We start from the raw sequence: 18,390 nt of genomic DNA, 5'->3' as shown, positions 1-18,390 counted from the left end.
AGTGCAGCAGTATGCCATTAATGACAGCAGCTGGCTGGAAAGGAGTCCGCAAGGATGTAGAAGCTCCTGAGGGAGGAAGAGGTGAGGACTTGGGGGCCCCCAGAGAAATGTTTCCATCGGTCAGAGTTCTTTTGCTCTGCCCGTACGATGATCATGTGGTCCAGAAGCTTTGCAGTCCTGGACTTCTGGGTGCCCAAGGCCCACGAGCTGGATGACCGACCTAGAGGCTCAGTTCCAGACTGAAGCCAGAGGCAAGGGTCTAGGTAGTAAAAGGAAGCACCATAATTGTACCAGTCAGTCTTCTGCTGTTCTCTAGCCTGATTGGGAATAGCCGCAGGGTCGTCTAGGGGTCATGGAGACTTAATGATCATAATGAATAAATAAATAAGCAAACAAATAAATAATAGATAAATAAAAACCTGGTGCTGTTTTGAAATAGAGGCAAAAAGCCTTCAGGAGTTGGAATTGGAGTTTGCCAGTCAACAGTTGTAATTGTCATGTAGTTTCCTCAAGGATCTGGTGTATTCAAAGCATTTGGTCACCGGTATGAGGGCCAGCCAGGGCTCAAGTAGCTGGATCACCAGGGAAGGGCCTGGCAGCTGCCAATTAGGAAATCAAACCTCTCCAGCCCCAACACCTTTTTTAAAGGAAAACAACTAAAGAAAAAGGAGGGGGCGGGGAGGGGAGGGACATTTACAACAAAGGCTTAACAGTAATATTTAACTGTGCTCACAATGCTTAACTTATATTCCAGGTTCCAGGGTGTAAATGGAGTTCTTAATTGGTCTAGGTAGTCAGATATGGAGGAAAATGCTGAGAGATCAGAGAGAAGGAGCAAGCGACAGTATACCTTACCTCCTAAGTGTCTCAGCAGACAAGAACGATTTCCTGTTAGTCCTTGCTTATATCCTGTTTCTGCCCACTTCTGTCTGTCTGTGCAGACCTCCAGACCTCTATGGTTAGGTAGTGGCAAGCTCCATTCTCTGACCTTCAGACAGGCTTTATTTGTACAAGCAAGATATCATCACTCCAGGGTGATGTGAGCACCTCTAATATATGAAGATCTGGGGACTCTAAGAGGGGCTAGAGAACTCGAGGATGTGGGAAGCTCCAAGGAGGACATGTCACAAGACATGACACCTGGGCACGAGAAGGGATAAAGCTAAACTAGTTCTGATTTTTTTTTTTTTTTTTTTTTTTTTTTTGGTTTTTCAAGACAAGGTTTCTCTGTGGCTTTGGAGGCTGTCCTGGAACTCGCTCTGTAGACCAGGCTGGCCTCGAACTCACAGAGATCCGCCTGCCTCTGCCTCCCGAGTGCTGGGATTAAAGGCGTGCGCCACCAACGCCCGGCACTAGTTCTGATTTTTAAAGAGCCTGATCGGGAGATAAAAATGATGGACTAGAAATACCTTCTTGTGTCTCTGTAAGTGGGGTGGGTGGGGGGGGACGACGACTATGCTTCCAGGAGAGAAAACAAGGGGAAAAAACTAGTTCATCAAATAAAAAGGAAACTTTATCCAAAGGCATTGGATCTACTGGAGCTGGAGTTACCAGCAGTTGTGAGCTCCCTGGTGTGAACTTGGGTCCTCTAAAGGAGCAGGGTGGGTTCTTAACCACTGAGCCATCTCTGTAGCCTCAAGTTTTTTTTTTTTTTAAGTCTGTGGAACATTGTTTTATAAAGCAATGCATTTAGTATAAAGATTGTGAGAACTCCTCCCATATGTTTAAATCATTTATTAATTTGATTTTGTTTCTTTTTATTTTTTTCAAACTCAGCTCCTATAGAGAAAAGAGGCTTATGTCCCAGCTGGTATATGAACTCTTAGCAATATTCCTATTTGTTGTCTAGTATTTTTTTTTTCCAGTTTAAATTTAGATAAGGAAACAAGGTTGCTTCACAAGTCAGTTCCAGGTCCCTCTCCCTTTCCCTCCCCTCCTCCCGTGCTCTCCCCCAACCCCCCCTTATCCCCTCATTCCCCCAGGGAGGGTGAGGCCCTCCATGGGGGTGTCCATAGTCTGTCATTTCATATAGGGCAGGGCCTAGACCCTTCCCCAAGAGTTCAGGGTGAGAGTGCACCTCACATTGTTCTATGGGAGTCCAAAGTCCGTGTGTATACTTGGGATGGGTACTGATCTGCTGCCCAAGGCTCAATAGATTACCTAGGCCTCCTCACTGACACCCAGATTCAGGGGGTCTTGATCAGTCCCATGCTGGATTCCCAGGCTGATGCCTGGGATTCAAGAGTTAACCTTTGTCTGGTCAGCTGTTTCTGGGGATTAAACCAGCCCAGTCTTAATCCCTTTGATCATCAGTCCTCCCTCTCTGTTACTAGCTTTCTTGAGTTCAGCTCAGTACTTAACCGAGGGAGTCTGCCTCTTCTTCTATCAGCCACTAAATGAAGTTTCTGTTTCCCAGACCCTCTGGCCATAGGATTGTAGGCTGGCACTCCCCAGATCTATGTCTAAAATCCATATATGAGAGAGTACATGCCATGTTTCTCTTTTTAGCCCCAAGTTTTAAAGTTTGTTACTACAATTTTGCGTATGCACAACTTGGATGCTGACCATTTGTTGTGGAGTTTTCTTGTCCTGCCAGGTCCTTCCATTTCAGCCCCAGATGAGCACACAAGACATTATGTTAATTATTAAACTGTTGGCCGAAGCCTAGGGCTTCTTATTGACTAGCTCTGTCTTAATTATTAACCCATTTCTAGTAATTTAAGTTTTTCCAGCTTAACTGAGAAAGACCCAGACCTCACTCATTTGGCAGCTACATATCATCTCTGGTGAACTTTCTTGGCCTACCTTTCCCAGACTTCTCCTTGTCTCCTAGCCCCGCCTTTCTGCCTTATTGACTAACAGTGTTTTATTTATCAACCAATAAGAGAAGCATATACAGAAGGACATTCCCCAACCAACCATGTTTCCCACTCCCTCAGTCCTCACAGATGTTTCTTGTTCGAGTCTGCTTTGTTTGGTGATCCACTGAGATTAACCAGAATCATCTGTGCGACCATGGGCTCTCAGCAGTCAGCTGGAGCCTGGTGGGCTCTGCAGTAGGTACACAGCTGGAAAGAGTGACGGCCCCTGTCCCAGAATGTATGGACAGTGCAGGTAAAGGGTGGGTCCTTGAGGCCCCTGCCCCCTCTTGTCTGATCATCCATAAGGTTGACCGTGTGTGGGCTGCACACAGGTAACTACAGTTGCTGCGAGTTGATGATCCTAATAGTTGTATGCAGGCTAGAGACTCGCATTTCACAGCCCCTGTCACATTTGCTGGGTCTCACATGCTTCTCGCCCCTTGTTCCTTAATGTTTACTTGTACTTCAAAATTTGGGCAGCCCTTGTGTTTGCCTTTACCACTGTGCGCTGTAAGGAGAGGCTTCTTCAAAGCTGGGAGCACTTTTGTTTATAGGTAGAAGCACTTGGTGTTAGGCCAATTTAGTTAACCAGAAATATGCTTCCCCAGATCTGGGTTGCTAGCTAGGCCTACAGTACCAGGTGTAGGTATACCCAATGGAGGGGGAGTTGAAACTGGGACAGCGGGCTACCCCTACTGAACTCAACTTGCTGTCGCACAAGTAGGTGTGTATTTCCAACAGGTTTCTTCATATTACCCCTACCTTGCACCCTATCTCCCTACCCCTTTCCCCGCCTAACCCTTCCCACCCACAGCCTTTCACTTTTAACAAGTTTCACCATTCCCTGTCTCTTAAGGTAAGACCCCCCCCCCCACACACACACCCTCTTCCTTGTTTCCTGGCTTCCACAGGTATATCATGGTAGACATACTGAACTAAAGAGTTGAATCTAGGATTCTCATACCAGAGAAAATGCCATTTTTCTTTGGGGCCTGGGTTACCTCACATCTTATTTTTCTTTGTAACTGAGTAATATCCCATGGTGATTATATGCCACATTTTCATTATCTGTGTACCAGTTAAAGGGCATTCAGGCTGCTGCCATTTCCTAGCTATTGTCATTAGGGCAGTAGTGAGTGTGGATGTACAGCAGGTGGCCCTGTGTAGGTCTAGAGTCCTTTCCCCGTTGTAGGCTTTATAGTCCTTTGGGTAGATGCTCAGGAGGGGTACAGCCGGGTCACATGGCATTTTACTTTTAGAAACCTCTAGGTTGATTTCCAAAGTGACTGCACTAGTTTAGTTTGCACTCCCACCCATAGAGTGGGAGTTCCCCTTTCCTCATATCTGCACCAGCATTTGCTCATATCCAACAAACAGAGGAAAATGTCCTCACATATTGTGGGGCCGGGTGGCTCAAGCATGAGGTGACACATCAGAGGTTTACTCCTTTGCAAGACAGAAAAGTCACTCATAAGCTGGAGGAAATGTTGGAAGCTCACATGGTGAAAACAGTTCCTGGTCTTGCATGGCACAGGTTAACACGAAAGGTTGACATGAGGGAAGTAGCGACTGCACAGAGAGAAGCAGCGGTCAGTGGGTGAGAAGAGACAGACGCCCACCTCTGTAGTGAGCTGGCATCAGGCTGTACTCTTGAGTTATATACCAGGATGTGGCAGAGGGCTTTAATTTGGAATTCATCTTGAATTATGATAGCTAAATGTGAAGGCTTGCATAAAAGACATTTGTGGAGGACTGTTGGCAGTAGGCAGATCATATATGAAAAAGTCCTGATTAGATTCCTTTGCTGACTCAATGAGATAATACAGAGGCATACAGTTCATTATTGGTTAGAATATATGCAAAACGGCCCCTTGCTGGGCAGCTTTGCATCCTCATGGCTTGGGTCTATGACCTACCCAACTTCAGATTCTTGACTCAGCTAATGGAGCCAGGCACGAGTTCCTTATTGTGTAGTGGACCTTAAATCCAACCAGAAAGTAGATGATTACTCCCGTAACACTGTGCTGATGTTGTACCAGGGGCGTAACCTGTCCAGTTGCAGGATTCACAGGTGGATATGATTCTTGGTTATGTTTCTCCCTCAGCAGCATGCATAGCCCCTCCTGGCACTATAAAAGCTATGAAGTAGGGATGAAGCTTCCAGGTGAGCTTGATTTTGCCACACTATTGGCTTAGGTGTTTGGTGTCTTCAGCAACAGGGACTTACCACCAAGTTCTGTAGGATACTTAAGAGCAGTGGTAATAACCTGTGATATTTGAGAATTGTTATATCATAGAACCCTGTGGACAACAACTTGAAAAGAGGTGTCCTGTACCTGGCACTAGACTTTTTATTTGTTATTTATGGTATCTGAAAGAGGTATGGCCCTCCCACATTATAAGGCAATTCCAGTCAATCTCTCTCTCTCTCTCTCTCTCTCTCTCTCTCTCTCTCTCTCTCTCTCTCTCTCTCTCTCTCTCTCTCTCTCTCTCTCTGTGTCTGTGTTTACAAAGCTTCTACAGTCTTTTTCAAAGATTCTTAGTATTAATTTTTCTTCCTTATATTCTGTTCTCAACTCTGGTGTCTTAGTGTGTTACTGCTGGGAAGACATCATGACCTTTGACAACTCTTGTTTTGGGGTTTCTCTGTGTAATAGCTCTAACTGTCATGGAACTCACTTTGTAGACCTGGCTGGCCTCAAACTCAGAGATCTCCCTGCCTCTGCCTCCTGAGCACTGCCTGCCGTCACCGTCTGGCAGCAACTCTTAAAAAAGCGAACATTTACCTAGGACTTTCCATTTCAGAGGTTTAGTTCATTGTCATCACAATGGAGAACATGGTTTAATGTGGATAGATGTGCTAGAGAAGTCTCTGAGCATTCTACATCCAGGTCCACAGTCAGCAGGAAGCGAGTTCTGGAATGGCTTGGACTTTTGAAAATGCAAAGCCCATCCCCAGTGACACACTTACTCCAATAAGACCACACCCACTTCAACAAGCCACACCTCCTAATCTCTCTCAAGTAGTGCCACTCCCTGATGATCCAGCATTCAAATACATGAGTCTCTGGTGGCCATTCTGATTGAAACCACCACACCTGGGCTGGAGAGTCGACTCAGCTGCACACTTGGCCTCCAATGCCCTACTCAAGGATTCGGGCTCCATGGTTCCCTTGTCCCACCTCATACCACCTGTGTTCTATCCCCTACTCCCCCCATACATGGCTCCTTACTATTTTATTGGCTCCTATAGATACTTAAACGCGCATATCTGAAGAATCAAAGTTAGCATCCTCCCTGTGAGAGGAAACCTGTGATGTTTGTCTTTCTGATGTTGGTCTTTCAGGATGATTGCTTCTAGCACCATCCACTTACCTGTGAATTTTATAATTTCATTTTTCTTTACAGCTGAATAAAATCCCATTGTGTAAATGTATCACATTCTCATCATCCATCCATCCATTGAAGGGCACATAGGCTGTTTCCATTTCCTGGCTATTGTGAATAGAACAGCAACGAACATGAATGAATGAGGAAGTGTCTCTGGAGTAGCATAGAGTCCTTTGGGAATATGCCCAAGAGTGATACACCTGGATCATCTGGTAGATCTATTTCTAGCTTTTTGAGGAACATCCACACTGATTTCTGTAGTGGCTGCATCAGTTTGTACTCCTACCAGCAGTGGTTAAGTGCTTATCTTTCCCTATATTTCCATGCCAGCATTTCTTGGCAGTTTTTGACACCTTAGCCATTCTGACTAAGGAAGTATTAATTTGCCCAAAGAATCAATACTGCATGTTGGGCAAGGCAAGACAAAAAAACACGTGAGTCTCCCGGAGTGTGCTGGCTATGGCAAACATACCTTCTTTCACCCGCTATCAGGACTCAACCTGTACCCAGGTGAGAGGACTCCTGAGGCGGAGGCAGGATAAGTAAGTGATCTTCATGTTAGAGGCCCCTCTTGGTTGGCTGCCAGGCAGAGCTTCTCATCTGGCACTCACTCACACTCACAACACCAAGCGGCTGTGCACAAGTAGAATACTTTCAGGGAATTGGTTCTTCCTAGAAAAGGGCAACAGCCCCACTGGCAGACCAGGGCACACTCAAGCTGCTTGTTTTCCCACAGCGGGTTTGGAAGGGGTAGAGCCAGCAAGGCCATGCCGGGCTGCTCATAGCTCCTGGGTGTCTGTACACATCTGCGTAGCCTCCCCTGAACCCGTGCCTGGGGGTCACAGGCACAATTGTGAGGCTTCACTGTGTCCACAGACACCAGCCTCACCCTGTGAACAGGGCTCTGACACTCCAGGGGTCACCCTGCCTCCTGTCTATCCTGGGCCTGGAATGGAATGAAGCCTATTCCTCCTGAGCAGTAACATCACCCGGGGATCTCACAAGACAGGCAGTGATTGGCCAAGAACCCCTCCTGACCATGCCTGATGGCACGGAAGCCCCTGCCCCAGCTCACATACTGCCCAGGGCTCCTAACTATGTGTGCTTCCCGGGCTGCCTGGAGAACCTACGAACATCCTAGAAGTTATTCAAAGAACTAAGACATTGAGAAAGGAAGATGGAGGGGGAAGAGGAGGCTGGGACCCAGGGGAGTTGACCCCATGTTAACACTGGAGCTAGATGGGTCTGGAGCTCCGGGAGGCTCCCAGTGGCCCTGGGATTTTCCGAGGGTCAGGCTGGACTGGTCAAATTTGACCTTGCTGTAGCTACTCCTTCTTCTTGATCTGTTATTTTCTAAGTCTGAATTGCAGGTGCTTCCTGTGGGGGACCATGTTTGCCCCAGCTTGGAAGACATCTGGGTGAAGACTCCTGGCAGTCCCCTAGCTGAGCTGCCAACTGTGGGTGGTATACCTTCACACCCCACACATTGTCTCAGGGCTGGACATATACTGCCTTATGGGGTATTGGAAATGAAAAACAGTTTCAGAGATAAATTCCAGGAAGCTTAAACATTGGGGTTTCCCAGGGCTCTGCAGAGGATAAGGATAGGTAGGTCCTCGGGTAGTGAATGACAAGTTCCATTGAGAGGGCAGCAGCTTCCAGCTCCTAGACAGGAGGCCCCAACTCTGGACAAGGGGCCGTATCTGAGAACATGGGAAAATTCTCCAAGATGTGAGGTGGGTGCTGAGGAGGATGCTTTGGATGCTCCTGGGCTCTCCTGCTGTGGTTCCAAGACCTGTCCCCTTCTACCACCAGGCAGAACGTTCTGGAAAATATCATCAGTAGTGGGATATAGTGAAAAAACAGGCAAGTGAACTAATGCTTCCCACAGAGTGACTGTGGGTGGCCACATTGCCTGTACACCCAGGCTCCCAAGAATAGGCCTTGATCCTTCCCCACTGGTCCCTGCAGGGAGCAGTTGGCCCATTTCCCTGGGTAGGTCAAAGATGGCTCTGGGGTGAGGCCAGGACTCAGGCCTAGCTGGCCCCTGCCTGCCCACCAGAGGGCAGTAGCGCACAGCTATCCTCCTGGTCTTAGTAACAGGGACCCCAGGGCCTGAGGTGCTGGGTCCAAGTCCTTGGAGATGGCCACACCCGACACTGTGCAGAGTCCAGATTCTACAAATGACACTGCTTTTGAAATCTGTTCTTGGGAACAGTAGCAGATATTTGAGGAGCTATTTCAAAGCCAAGGGGAAGCAAGGCTCTGTCCCCAAAGCTGGTGTAGCCTCTGAGGAAGCCCCTGTTCTAACATGACAAGCCTAAGGATAAAGGAGACCCTTCACAAACAGAATGTGCCAGGGTTCGTTGTTTTCACCTCTGAGCAGTGCCGAGCTCCTCACCATGCAGACTGCCATGAGGGCAGCCTGTACCAAGGAGGTCATCAGGTGAGGCTCCAGGCCACTATGACTGCTGGCAAGCCCTGCCGGCCACTTGGGCAGGAGACAGATCATGGCAGGGAGGCGGAGAGTTCCGGCACAGTAGCCCTGTGGTCACACTCACCTCCCCTCTCCTCAGGGGCCAATCTAGTTTTACAGTGTTAATCCACTAGACACGGGGGATTTTAAATTTCATTTTTGTGCGGTTATTTAAAGTTTAAACTGATAATGTCTAACCCAATTAAATTCCAGTCAATCGTGCTCTAAATGCACTAAGTCTTGTGAAATATGAATGAGGTGTCCCCGTGCTTCTTAGCAGCTTAATCTCCATGCCGATGCTCCGCTCTTGGGATTACTGTGTGGAAGCCAGGAAAGAAGCAAAGTGAGACAGGCGTGTCCCGCCAGATCAGCTTGAGGACAGTACTCCAGCCTATGCTGAAGCCGTCTCACTTGCCTTGCTCGTGAGGCTTTCTGGCACATTCAAAATTCAGAGCTTACGGCGGAGAGCACCCACTTATGGTCAGTTGTCAAGATGAGGGCATGCTTGGGGCATAGCTGACCACACTGGGCATCTCTCTTCCCTTACCGCATTGCATGTGGTCTCCCAGGCTGTTCTCTGCAACAGCTGGTGTTGAGTGTGGGCTCTGTTCTCCAGGGTAACTCTCAGGATGCCTGGTTCATGGCTGACAGGGCGTTGGAGCCACCCTCCACACCGACCCAGCAATACTACCACAACAAACAAACAAGGCTGCCGTGGTTCATGTGTTCCCATATCCAGTGTCAGGTCGGAATCCTGCCTCGTGTGGTGCTAGGAGGGGACTTCGGGACTCAGAGGGGCTGGGAGACTAGAGTCTCAAGAATGGCACTGGGAAGCCGCCCTGCCTCTTCTAGGATGGACTCTGTGGGAGGTGACGGTTGGGCCTTCATTGGGGCTTCTTCCAAAGAGTCTGTAGTTACCCACCATGACATATGAGGAGCTTGTGGTTGTAGAACAACCCTGACTGCACCAGGATTGACACGGAATGACGTCTTTTCAATATGGCTGCTTTATAAGGCTGCATTTTCTTTTTTGGAAAGTGATTCAGAGTCTTCAAATCCAACCTGGTGCAGCTTAAGACCAGAATAAAAGAAATAAGCCTTTTAGAATCAGAATGAACAGCATCTTTGAGAAATGGGTCCCACTGGCTGGCTTGCCATTCAAACCCTAGTGACCAAAGGCAAACTGAGTTCGTCCCGGGTCTTTCCTACTAGGTAGGCACCCTGCTCAACTTCTATGGTTAGCCTCACCTGCATTGGTGGAGGGTGCAGGGTGGAGGGAAGTCAGTAGTCTCATCTGAGGTTTGGCCAGAACAGTGTGACCAGGTAAGAGGGAGGCAGCCAGATCAGTCAGCAGAGAGACTCTACCTGCCCACCAGAGGACCTATGAATTTGAGTCAGACCCATGGAATGGAGACTCAGTCAGGGTGGTGAGTTCAAGGCCCAGCTCAGGCTGCTATTCCTAAACCTTTGGGGGTCTGGGCAGCTCAGAGCTTCCATCCCAGGTAAGATGTCTCTGCTAAGTGTCAGGAATGGCTTAGGGTTGGGCAAGGCAGTGTCCATATAGAAAGTCTGGGAGCAGAAGCAAAGGCAGACTGTGTGAGAACAGTGGAGTGGGAATGGGGGCCTTCAGAGGCAGGGAGGACCCCTTTCCAGCCTCTGCTCTTCCTAGCTTATAGCTGTCAATGTAACAACCTCATTGAAAAATAATTCATTCATAAAATCCACAGAGAAAACATTTGAATCATGTAATTCAATGGTTTGGGTCATTACATCACTTAAACACGAAGTTTACCATTTAGACATTTATTCTAGGGTTCTGGGTACTGAACCTAGTGCCTTGTGCATGCCAGGCAAACATGCTACCACTGGACTAGCGTTCAGCTGCAGAGTTCACCCTGTAATGCTTTTTTCATGTTAAGTTCACGGCACTATGGGCACAGTGTGCAACTATTACCACTGCTGATCTCCAGAACATTCTCTGTCACCAGGAAATACAAATTTCCCTTCGTCTTTCAGCCCCTGGCACCTACTTCTGTCTCTCTGAGTTTCCTGGCTCCAGGGGCTTCACAGGACTCATTCACAGTGTTTGCCTTTTACAACTAGCTAATCTTATGGGACATAATGTCTCCCAGGACCACCATGTTGGGACAAGAGTCAGAACACCCCTTCTTTTCAAGGCTAAATAATACCCCACAGCATGGGTTGTAGTTTACTTACCCGCCCGTCCTCCGGTGGACACCTGGTTACCTGCACGTTGTATGTTCATGAAGGATGTTGGTGTGACTTTGCACAGTGTCTCCTCCCTGTCTTCAATTCTTTTAGGTAGCTGTCTAGCAGCAGAATTGCTGGTTCCTGTGGAGAACCTATACTTACTCCTTTTATTGGTTATTTGATGTCTTGCTTTTGGGGGCACAGGGACACCTACAGTTGCCAGTCCAGGACTGAGGGCCCTAGCTAGAAGCTAGGATCTGGGACCCTCCCTCCCCTTGATTAGGCTTTTGCCAAGAAGAGGTGAGGCTAAGGGGTTCTAAGGTAATAGCCAGGTGAGCTTCATGCCCGGCTGCTTCCATCCAGCAGTGTCCAGCATTTCTGACCACTTTCTGCCACTGTTCAACAGCCACTGGACTACCACAACCACTGCCTGTAGCTGTAACTACCCCCAGCACCCTCCACCCCCACTACCACCTGCTCTTGCCCTCCAATGCCTGTCACTACTCTCCACCACAACTTTGCCCAAGATTTCCTTCCACTGCCTTTCCCCACCTGCCGCCACCCACCATTGCCTACCTGCACATCACCGCTGTTTTCCACAACACTGCTTGCCCACCACCTGCCACTGCACTGCCACACTGCTACCGCCCAACGGCCTTCCTGTCCACCACTCCCTCCAATGACCACCGTCATCACCATCCATCACCACTACCTACCACTGCTCACCACCCAGCATCCTGCATCTGCTGCTCTCCAGTTCCTGTTCACACTGGCCACCTGTCCCCATCATCCACTATCCTTCCTTAGCCTCCCACATGGAGGCTCTAGACTGGTCCATCTCATTCTCTGTACCTACACATTTCCATACAGGCTACTTCCATTTGTGCCTAGCCTAGGGCCTACTGCCTGAGTGTCTCTCTCTCTCTCTTGGGGTTGTCTATCTTCCTCTGGGGTGTTGCTTTCCCTGGTTGTGTTGCACTCTTGTGAGTGTGGTCCCTGTAAATTGTGATGCTTCCTTTGGGGTGTGTCTTGGTGGTATGGCCCCTGGGAGGTGGGGTGTGTCCCCTGGAGAATGTGGTCCTTCCGGTGAACTGTTGCCTCCTTGGGAATTATGGATTCTTGGAGGGACGTGGGCATGTTGGCTCTCCTCCTAGGTTAGGACTATTCTTCCTCAGGATTCCTGAGCCTCTTCTGGGAAGACCCTGGCCTCCAACCTCACATGTGATCTCTCTCCCTTCAGCCTCAGTTTCTGGGTTCTTATCAGAGAGGCCTTCACTGCTCATGGCCAAAATTCCTCAACCCTGTTAGCTCTTTGCTTCCTAGACTGGTGTCCCTTGACTCCTAGCATTGACCTTCTAGAGCCACAAGCCCTGTGGATAGAGCCCTGTGTCTATTATCCCTAGGCCCTCAGCAATGTCAACATCAGTTCACAAAGGGGCTCCAATAAAATTCGTGAGGCATCCTCAGTAGAGAAGACCATGGGAGGAGCGCTGGTGGGAGCCTGCATCCTTGGCCAGATCAGCCACGGAGTTTACCTGACTTTGATTGCAGGGGTCAGAGAAGCCTGGGCCAGCAGAAGCCACTATGGTGGTGCCTCCTCCTCCCTGCATCCTCCCACCTCTATGCTGGGGCCATGTATGACTTTGATTGTACTAGTTGATGGAAAATTGAGTAGACACGTGGGCCTTAATTTACTGTGGTCACTCTCTGGGAGACAAGCTTGTGAAGCCCACTTCTTGTCCATGGGTGTTAGCAGGAGCTCCTGGCATCTCCCAGGCACTTCCTTCCCTGTCCAGGTTCCCATCATCTCCCAGCATCCGCATAGTGAGGAGTTTGGTTCTGATCTCTGAGCTGGAAGAGAACAGGGGTGTGAGGTCCAGCTGTATCTCAATAGCTACCTCAGGCCTCACATGGGGTTCTGAGCTCCTGCCTGCTCCCACCCTGGGCAGCCTGACCATTGCAGGCTGGCTCCCTGTTCTCCAAGTCTCATTTGGCTGGCATTAGAAGGAGGCTTGTCCTCCCTTTGGACCTCAGTCCCTGGTAACATTCTCCTCCTTTGGAAAGGCCTGACCCCCACACCACACAGTCTGTTTGTGACTTGTGCCCCTCAGACTCAGGTCTGCCTGCCTTTCCCCCAAGCTTCCAGGTCACCCAAGCTCCCCCAGAGTCCTGTGTAAAATGTGGGTGGCAGTGATGGGCAGGCCACCCACTCCTGAGAGGCTGAGGAAGTTCTAGAACCATAGACAGGAGAATATTCGCTCCATCCACAGTCTGGAGACTCATTCGTTGGTTCTTTCTCTGTCATGGATGTGGGATTGTCTAGGAGACCAGGCAGCCCAGGCTCCCACTCGCCTGTCCTCCAGCCATCAAAGGGGATTAGCAGTAACAGCAGTCAGGAGGCAGAGAGAACAGGCCTCCCCGACATGGCTGCCGCTCACAGCAGGAGGCTCACAATCAAATTCTAACGAAAGGTCACATTTGCAATAAGTAAGATGGAAACGTGGGTAATTGGTCCGGGAGCGCGGATGCTTCTGTGGCCGAGAGCATTTGGATGGAGTCGGAACCTTTCTGCTCAGGTAATTAAAAATGAAATTTCACAGTATCATTAAAATGAGGGGAAGCAGAGGGGGTGATGATGTCGTCATTAGAGGAAAACACCCTTCACCCTTCAAATGAGCGTTTGTAGCACCCCCTTTGTTATTAAAAGGAACACAGCCTTGCCCTGGGTGGATGGGGCACCCCCAAAGAATCTGAAGAGCAGCATAAGCCCCACAGAGAGTCAGTTTACCTGGTCAGAAACAGGTGGAGGGAGTGGCAGGCAGGTTCCATGATCCTGGCCACATCGCTGGCCCCTCTGCCTTTGCAGACAAAGAGTGCTGGCCCACCACTGCATCATCTGGAGCTATGCATGGGGACCACCGATCAGTTCGTGTGCTGGGGAGGGCTGCAGCTTAGCCGCCAGTCTACATCAGTCCTTGCCCTAGGGCTGGGGCTGGAAAATTGGAATGAAAGCTGCACTACACAGTCTCACCATTCCTATAAGAGAAGGCAAAGTGACCCACCCCCAAATAAAATGCAGCAGTGCAGGAACTCGGGTTTTTATTTGTATTGTTTTAATCTCCCCCACCCCCGCCCCAATTCCTGCCTCTGTGAAAGCCACAGGCAGTTTCTCAAAGCCTGTAGTGAGGGTGTGAGGCTGGGGAGAACCCATCTGCAGTTGGTGCCTAGTGGTGGGAGCAGCTGGGATGTTACCAGGCTCTGAATAGAGGCCCCGCTGCTGCTGCTATGATGCTCCGGGTGCTGGGGTGGTTTCTTTGTGCTTTAAGGGCCTCTGTGGGACTTCGGTCACAAAGTTACCCAAAGCTGCTGTCACACAGGAAAGTGTCCCCAGCAAGTGTCTCAAAAGAGACCGGGAGCCCCACCTTCCCCCCTTCCTCAAATCATGTTATTTCAGACCTTTACTTTAAGATGTATTTTACGTGTGATTATTTATAAGGCTCTTTTAATTTGTAAATAGAACAATTAATTTTAGCCCCCCCCCTTTTCTAAGACATATATACTGAAACAGAGGTTTTGGTGGTATGGTGACCAAAATGCTTATTAATTGAATTAAATTACATTTTTTAATGTAAAAATGAAATGCTGTGCCAGAGAGACCATTGATTGTTCCCTGGAGCCCTTCTCCGGTAATTTTGGTGTCTAGCTGCCGTTTTATCAACTGAAACACAAGAAATGCACAGTTTGAAGTTTCCTCCTTTTATCTGCAAGGTCGTTGCCTTCCACCTGCGGGGGAAATCCTCTTCCACCTTCAAGAAAGATAAACTGCAGAGAGAGTTTGTCGGTAGAGGAAATAGCCAGTAAGGGGACATTCCAGGACAGATGGCGCCTGAGCCCAGGGTTGGCTTCATTGAGCCGCAGGCATGGAGTCCTTAGTACTGATTTCCCTGTTCCCTTTGATAACGGTGTTAACACAGCTGTTGAGGGGCAGAGCCTGGCCCACTCCTCTTAGCAAAGGCATGCAAGGCTTACTTTTGAGGACTCTGAGCCACCCCTCCTCTGCAGCCCCATGCTCCCTATCTGGGGTTTGCATTCCTTCACAGGGGCAATAGGTGACAGATGACAATCTAAAGGCCTCCAGTGATGGTGCTCTCCCCGGAGTGAGCCCTGCTGATCTTTGGGCCTCCCCTTGCTCTCCCTCTGCATCAGCTGCCATAGTTGGGCCCCTTGGGTCCACCACACACTGGTCGGGCTCACAGGGACAGTCTGTCAACACCGTTCCGAGGCTTTCCTCACACTGGCCACTCATGTCCCAGAGCCAGGCCTCGCCCCACTCCCTCCGCCTCCTGCAGCTCTGAATGAGTCCTCTGTTTTGGTGTTTCTCTCCCTACTATGTTGCCCTCTAGGTAGGACCTCTGTCCTTATGCCCTCTAACTGGTTGCTGAGAGCTGGCTCATTTGTGGGGCTCCCTGTCCTTGTTCGGGGTACTTTAGGGTGCTGTTCTGCCTGTTTGTTTTAGCAAGGGTCTCCAGGGCCAAGGGGATTTCATAGCACCCCCCACTGATCCCATCAGGCAAGAAAGGGTGGATGCTACCCAGAAGACTCCCCAGGACCCAGCAGCGCTCAGTGGGTTCTCTCCACTATTACCATCATGAGGACCCATGAGAAGGTTTTTCATAACTCCAGGAGATGGCCCCACTCAGCACATTGCCAGCATACGACAGGACAGCAAGGAGTAATATCACCAGCTCACCCTAAGCCTGGAGGATGTGGTGTGGGGTCCTTGCAAAGATCAAGGTGCTTGGGCGGATGATTCTACTGGGCGCTGCCCGTATCCTCCATCGAACATGGGCTGTGTCATCTGTCTCACCCTCCTACAGACCAATGCCAGCTGATGCTCAGAGTGCTTAGGCCCAGACCCTGGCATTGAGCTTGTAGTGCAACCCTACCCCCGGGATCCATAGAGACCTGTGGGTTCAGACCTTGGGACATAAGGAACAGGTATTCCTTTGATGATTCATCCAAAAACCACCCTGGTCTCAGCAGGCCCATATGTACGGAGTGTTCCCCCCCCCCTCTCTTTCTCTCTCTCTCTCCCTCCCTCCCCCCCTCCCCCTCTCTGCAGACTGTTTCTTTTCCTGTACACAGATCTACAGGCAGAAGGCGGCTGGTATTTTGACTCAGGACTCTGAGATCTAAGGACACCTGTCTGCTTTGGTCTCCCAGCCTCCCTTCTACCAGACTCTAGGGTTCTAGACTTTCTATGACTGTAGCCTGACCTCTTAATACCTACATGGGTTCCCTCCAGTTCTCAGACCTGGGCAGGAAGGTTTGCTCATTCTCAAAGTGAACTTGTAGGCCTGTGACCCTGTCACATACGTGGTGCAGTCAACACCCAGTGGACTGGCAGTGACCAGTGCAACCACTTGAATTAGGAAACCCTTCCGTTTAGCCCAACCCAAAGGCTGGGATGCACAGGAAGGGAAGTTTCCATTAACAGCTATGTCTACTTTGAAAGCTGTGCCTGCACATGCATTTTTAAAATTCAAATACTGCTATGGAGCCTATTCATTCTACCTATGACAGAAGGAGCAGAATTAAAAACAACATCAACCAGGCTTCTATAAAAGGATTATAGGTCTTACCTCAATGGGAGATGGACTTTGTGTTAATCAGACTAGGATTTTAACATGTGGGGGTCAAGCTATACACCAGTGTGTAATATGCAGTAACCACCGTAAAAGCCAAGCTGGCACAGTATCTCACAATTTCCAGAAGCCTGGAGGAGTTAATGACTCCGTGCCAGCAAGCTTGCGGGATGCTGCTGAACTCTAGGTTCTGTCAGTTGTCACTCCAAGGCTTCAAGAAAGTCCACTTTAAATGTGCGTGTGTGCGTGCGCACACCCACAAACAAACACACACACACGTACACACACACCACACACACACACACAATTATTTCTGATTTACTGTGAATCAAGAGTCCTTGTTCAAATCAATTCTGCTTCATTTCTACTCTGCCAGAGGCCTCAGGGGACTAGGGGCAGAGCCTGGATGCAGGGTCCATGTAGACCTGTGCCTTAATGAGACAGAGGGTTTCAGAGTGGCCTTAGGACTGACAAAGTTTTGCCCCCAGCTTCTGAAAGCATTGTCACCTGCTCATACGTATAATAATAGGCTCCTTCTGGAAGCTTCTTTTCTGCAATGATGCCCCAGTGCTCAGTCCCAGTGAGTGGGCTGACCCTGCACATGCCAGACACAACCCACATGCCCTTTGTCACGCATGATTGTGTGTCTGATCTGGCCTGAGGATAACTCTGGGGACTTACCTTTACCCTCCTTCCTCAGATCAGAAGACAGTTTCTAGGTAATTACCTAAGGAATTTCTCAGGAAGGGAGATCTGGTCCCTGACAATAAAAGAACCTACCTTATGATCTGGCTTGCTGATGCCCAGGTCTACTGCAGGCCTGGAGCATGTATATACCAGCAGGTACTCCCAACCTTACCCAGTCAGCCTTTAAGAAGTGCAGCCCCCCAACCATCAAGAAGCCATCTACTTGAAATGGGCAGCACATATTTTAAAAGTGAGGGCTTCTCCGGTGCTGATTATGAGGGGTCCCTGCCTCTTAGTTTCTGAAGAAATAAATTTTGAGGAAGATTTTTAGCTCACCTGGGGGTTTGTTTCGGAAAAAATTCTGTTGCTTATAAAGTCGTTTGTTATTTTGCTGTGATTTTATACACAATGGAAGGGTGAGGAAAAGGTCAGCAATAACTCTGCCGCTACGTTTTAGCTTGGAAAAAATGTAATATTGATCGATAAGAAAATGGAAAAAGCACAACTATTAGCGCCTTACTTGATCTTCTGCGACCTTTACCCACCATGTCGATTTTATTCTTAAATGTTATGTCTACTGCTCAAAAGGTTTGTCCTGTTTAGTCCCTCATGTAATTAACACATGCTCTTCCTCGCGATCTCTAATGTGGAAACAAGACGTGTGCCTTGATTTCCTTGTTGAACCACTGTCCTTATATTTTCTCTGCCACCCAAACCGGGTCACAGAGCACTTGTGTGGTGACTGTCACAACCCTGTCTTCCTGCAAATTTGCAGGTGAGCCTCTGCTTAGGCACAGACAGGGTGCACCACATGGTTTATCTGAACACTGCCCCATGTGCCCAAGACATTGGGATTGAAGGACATTGGAGAATCCTGTTTCTCCATGAGGAGGCTGACAGCCTCCTCGGCCTGGGAAAGCCAACGTGCTCAACTGGCACATTGCAGATCAGGGACCACACAGCTTCACAAAACAGCTCCACATCTGCAGGGAAGGGATACTTGCATACCTCAGATGGTCTCTAGTGATGCATGGGGCCTAGAGAATTCCCGGGGTCAGACCTCCATCCCAGGAGGCAGTGATGCGATAGTTTGTGTCTAGTATCTCCGTATGAAGACCCA

Source organism: Mesocricetus auratus, unplaced genomic scaffold, assembly GCF_017639785.1.
Source record: "Mesocricetus auratus isolate SY011 unplaced genomic scaffold, BCM_Maur_2.0 Super-Scaffold_100015, whole genome shotgun sequence".
Lineage (NCBI taxonomy): Eukaryota > Metazoa > Chordata > Mammalia > Rodentia > Cricetidae > Mesocricetus > Mesocricetus auratus.
This window is presented reverse-complemented; position numbering follows the sequence as displayed.